We start from the raw sequence: 6,000 nt of genomic DNA on the forward strand, positions 1-6,000 counted from the left end.
TTTTTCAAAAGATGCATTTACAACATTTAAGAAATTTTACTCTGGGTATTTTCATTGTAAGACTAAGGAATTGGTTAATTAAAAGTCAAAAACAACTCCACAAACCTGTGTAAGTGTCTTACAATTACACGCCATAGGCCAGGGATCACAGACTCCCAGAGCTATTATGCTATAACATCAATGGCAAGGCAGACAGCTGTGTGGGACTTCAGATTTTTCTTCCATTTGTCAGGAAGTGACAGTTGTTTGCAGGGAAGATGCCTTAGGTTATAGATGGCACCAACAGGAAGAAGGGAGTGTAGACTGTGCTGGTGGCTAAGAGGAAAATACAAGTGGCTCCCACTTGAGTTAGTCAACACACTTCCTGGTTTTATTAGGGAAACACCCTGTTTCCTGCCCACAGTGTAGGCACGTGCAACTGACTGGCTTCATAATAGCATCCTAAATCCCTGGTCAATAGGTGAGCCCATTGGGGAAGTGCAAGATGAAAACTGGGCAGTGTGTTTGTCTCCTGGGCACCTGTAAGGTGAGCACACATGAGCAACTGATGCTGGCATCTGACGGTGTGTGGCTTTTTATTTTTTGCAGAATTCACAACTTTCAGTACGAAATCCGAGAATGTGACTAGGACAACCAACTACTGAGTGTTCCTAAAACAAACTTTTTCATCATCCTAGATCAGATCAGATCAGATCATTCGCTCAGTCGTGTCCGACTCTTTTCGACCCCATGAATCGCAGCACGCCAGGCCTCCCTGTCCATCACCAACTCCCGGAGTTCACTCAGACTCACGTCCATTGAGTCAGTGATGCCATCCAGCCATCTCATCCTCTGTTGTCCCCTTCTCCTCTTGCCCCCAATCTCTCCCAGCATCAGAGTCTTTTCCAATGAGTCAACTCTTTGCATGAGGTGGCCAAAGTACTGGAGTTTCAGCTTTAGCATCATTCCTTCCAAAGAACTCCCAGGGCTGATCTCCTTCAGAATGGACTGGTTGGATCTCCTTGCAGTCCAAGGGACTCTCAAGAGTCTTCTCCAACATCACAGTTCAAAAGCATAAATTCTTCAGTGCTCAGCCTTCTTCACAGTCCAACTCTCACATCCATACATGACCACAGGAAAAACCATAGCCTTGACTAGACAAACCTTTGTTGGCAAAGTAATGTCTTTGCTTTTGAATATGCTGTCTAGGTTGGTCATAACTTTCCTTCCAAGGAGTAAGCGTCTTTTAATTTCATGGCTGCAGTCATCATCTGCAGTGATTTTGGGTTGATGTTTAATCACAGTTGTGATATAGTAAAAAACAGTCTGCATAATAAAAATCATATATAATTTTTAGAATGTTTATATAACATTTTATAATTCATATTTTATAGTTAAATAAGTATATTCAATGTCTTAAAAAATTTGCACTGTAACATCCCATGTGCTTTCATATATCATAGCAAAGCAAGCACAGAGTTCAGCCTCATTAATTGCAGGTCAGCCAGTCTAGTCACTCAGTCGTGTCTGCAGCACACCGGGCTTCCCTGTCCATCACCAACTCCTGGAGCTTGCTCAAACTCATGTTCATTGAGTTGGTGATGCCATCCAACCATCTCATCCTCTGTTGTCCACTTCTGCCTTCAGTCCTTCCCAGTATCAGGGTCTTTTCCAATGAGTCAGTTTTTCACATCAGGTGCCTAAAGTATTGGAGCTTCAGTTTCAGCCTCAATCATTCCAATGAATATTCAGGACTGATTTCCTTTAGGATGGACTGGTTTGATCTCCTTACAATTGCAAGGTAAATATTACTAAGTTGGAAGTGATTCCATGTATTCATTATAATTTCTATACACACATGAAAAGCAGAAATAAAAACATTGTATGCAATTAATTTACAAATATTTGCCCAAAGTTGACTATAAACAAAATGTAATTTTAAATGCATATGGTATATTGTATAAATGCAATGTGTACAAAGTTATATTAATTGAATATAGTACTGGCACCAAAACAGACACACAGATTAGTGGAACTGGACAGAGAGTTGAAAGTAATTATGTTTAATTAATCTATGACAAAGGGGGAAAGAATATATAATGGAGAGAAGATGGTCTCTTCAGTAAGTGGTTCTGGGACAGCTACATGTCAAAGAGTGAAATGAGAATATTTTCTCACACTATATACAAAGTAAATTCAAATTGATTAAAGAATTAAATGGAAGACTGGAAACTATAAAACTAGAAGAAAACAGATGGAACACTCCATGACATAAATCGTAGCAATAAATTTTTGGATCTGCCACCTCAGACAAAGGAAATCAAATAAAAAATAAGCAAATAGGACCTAGTTAGCCTTGAAAGCTTTTGCACAGCAAAGGAAACCACCAACAAAAGATAATCTAAAACATAATCTATAGATATTTGCAAATGACCAATTAGTGGTTAATAGCCAAAATATGCAAATAGCTCATACAATTGAATATCAAAAACACAAACAACCCAATTAAAAATGGGCAGAAGACCCGGAAAGACATTTTGACAAAGAAGATGTACACACGGCCAACAGGCACAGGAAAAAATGCTCAACATTGCCAATCATCAGAGAAGTCAAAACCACAAAGATATATCACCTCACACCTGTCAGAATGGTTATCATCAAAAGAGAATATAATAACATTTGAGGATCTGGAAAAAAGGGAACCCTTGTATCCTGTTAGTAAGAATTGTCAACTGAAAAAAGAATGCACTCACTGAGCTGTGAGTTCAGTTTTATTTGGGGCTTATTGAGAGCTATAGCCTGGGAGACAGACTCTCAGGTAGCTCTGACAAACTGCTCCAAAGAGATGGTGGGGGGACATTCGTATATATACGTAATTTTGGCACATGTTTCAGTGGAAGATTGCTGCTAGTCTCAAGGAGCATATGTAAGTCTTTGATAATGATTTTAAAGCTTTTCTAAATATGGGAAAATGCAAGAAATTGGGTCCATAAAATTTTCTCCTGACAATATCTCACTATTTAGAGGCCTGTTCTGCCAGTTTTCCCAGATCACAGAGTGCCTCATTCCTGATCTCCACCCTGAACTCCTTTCAGTGTGGAAGGTCAGCAACTACAGTGGCTAATCACTCAATTCTTGCCAAACCAGATGACAAGTGACATTTTTTAGTTGTCATAATATAAATTGGCATAGCCACCATGGAAAACAGTATGGAATTTCCTCTAAAAATATAAATACAACATGAACCAGTAATTCTGGGTATATATCTGAAGAAAACACAAAAACAGTAATTGCAAAGGATATATGTATCCAAATATTCAAAGCAGAATTATTTACAGTAGCCAAGATATGGAAGCAACCTCAGAGTTCATTAACAGTTGAATGGATAAAGAAGATGTAGTATATATGTGCAATGGAATACTACTCAACCATAGAAAGAATAAAAGTTTGCCATTTGCAACACCATGGATGGACTTGGAGAGTATTATGCTAAGTGAAATAAGTCAGACAGAGAAATACAACTACTGTATGATGTCACTTATATATGGAGTCTAAAAAATACAACAAACTAATGAAGATAACAAAAAAGAAATGGACTCACAGATATTGAGAATAAACTAATGTTTACCAGTCAGGAGAAGAATGTGGGGAGGGACAAGATAGAGTAGGGTGTAAGAGGCACAAACTACTATGTATAAAATAAGCTACAAGGATATATTGTACAGCACAGGTAATAATATTACTGATATTTTGTAATAACTATAAATGAAATGTAAACTTTTAATTGTGATTCACTATGTTGTACACTTGAAAGTATTATGGATATTGCAAATCAACTGTATTTCAATAAAACGTTAATAAAAATTAAAAATAAAGGAACCAGTTTGTCAAAAAACAAAAAATTTTAAAAAGCAACATAGTTTTAGCATAAAGACAGATATACAGTCCAATGGAAAAGACAGAAAACCCAGAAATAAACCCTTAAAACATATGACACAATGATTTTCAAGAAGGATCCTACATCATTCAATGCTATGGAGAAAGACAGTCTTTTCAACGAGTGGTGTTGGACAAACTGAATATTCATATGGTAAGGACTGAAACTTTACCCTCATTTTACACCATATTAAAAATTAACTCTAAACATAAGAGCTAGACTGTAAAACTCTTAAGGGAAAAGCTTCATGGCGGTGGATTTAACAGTGAGTTCTTCTATGAGACCTGAAGCACAGGCAAGACAGGAAAAATAGATGAATTGAAAAGTGAAGAAAGTGAACATGAAGTTGCTCTGCTGCTGTGGGTGGTAATGTAAATCATGCGGTTGCTGTGGAAGAGAGTACAGTTGTTTCCCCAAAAATTTAAAAAAGAATTACCAATGATGCAGCAAAAAGCAGGAACTCAGAGACATTTGCTCACACATGCTCATAGTGGCATAATCTCAAAGGCCAAAAGGTATAAACAACCCAAATGGTCATTGACAACAAGTGTATAAACAAAAGGTGGCATATTACATAATACGGAATTCTGCATTAAAAAGGATTGATATTCTGACATACGCTGCAAAATGAATGGGCACATATTTGAATGTATTTGCTTTATGAAATAAGCTAATCACACAAAGACAAATACTGTATGTTTCCACTTCTATGAGGAACTTAGGATAATCAGACTGATAAATACAGAAAGTAGAGTATACATTCCAAGAACTGGGGGAAGGGGAAAACGAAGAGTTATTGTTTCCTGGGGACAGATGTTAAGTTTAGGAAGATTAAAATGTTCTGTAGACGAATGATCGTGATGGTTGTACAACGATGTGAACTGACTTTATGCCACTGAACATTAATGCCATATAATGGTAAAAATGGTTTGTTTTATGGGAATCTCTGTACTCTAAAGGGGTTGTTGCTTTTGTTTAGTCACCAAGTCGTGTCCAACTCTTTGTGACCCCATGAACTGTAGCCCGCCAGGCTCCTCTGTCCAGGGGATTTCCCAGCCAAGAATACTAGAATGGGTTGCCATTTCCTTCTCCAGAGAATATTCCCTCTCCAGAGAATATTCCCAACCCAGGGATCGAACCTACATCTTCTGCATTGGCAGGTGGATTCTTTACCACTGAGCCCCCAGGGAAGTCCCAAGTCATATATTGAGGGAACCATATTTCAATGGATTCCAAATTATAAGTCATTTTAGTTATAAGTAATTCAGAAAGTGTAATTTGCAATAAGACAGTAGAATGATTTCAGTTGTTCCCACCTTTTTGTCACATATGCTTATAGCCACTGAAGCAATGTGCACATTTTCCAGCGCACAGTTTGCCTGTTTATAATAGTTAGTGACTATGTTCTCATCTGGCGATGTCCATTCCCCCTTCAAAAAATAGATTCATAGCAACAGCCTTCAATTGCATTTGACCATGAAATTCGATCTGTCCATTTCTAATGACTTCCAAAAATACTCTGAAAAGAGGAAATAGGGCTAATTCTACAAAAATTGGGCATATTATTCAAGAATATTTTCTTGTTTTTATTTAAAAAATACATCACTGATCTTGTAAATGACATCCTATAAAAGGAGGCCAACTCAGTTGTATCTGTCCCGGCAATATTCTCTCCTGTCATGAATGAATTTGTGGAACTCATGTTTGGTGAGGAGTTGGCATGCAAACTTTGCAATCAGATCAGTCATTTTAGTCTGTGCCAATTGCAGGCTGAGCTGGATGGAAAAGGTTGAAAGCAAACCAGAGAGGCTTATGAGTTGTAAAAAGTGAAGAAGAACTAAAGAGCCTCTTGATGAAAGTCAAAGAGGAGAGTGAAAAAGTTGGCTTAAAGCTCAACATTCAGAAAACAAAGATTATGGCATTTCAGTCCCATCACTTAATGGCAAGTAGATGGGGAAACAGTGGAAACTGTGGCGGACTTTATTTTTTGGGCTCCAAAATCACTGCAGATGGTGACTGCAGCCAAGAAATTAAAAGACGCTTATTCCTTGGAAGGAAAGTTATGACCAACCTAGACAGCATAG

The sequence above is a fragment of the Bos javanicus genome, chromosome 23 (assembly GCF_032452875.1).
Source record: "Bos javanicus breed banteng chromosome 23, ARS-OSU_banteng_1.0, whole genome shotgun sequence".
Taxonomy (NCBI): Eukaryota; Metazoa; Chordata; class Mammalia; order Artiodactyla; family Bovidae; genus Bos; species Bos javanicus.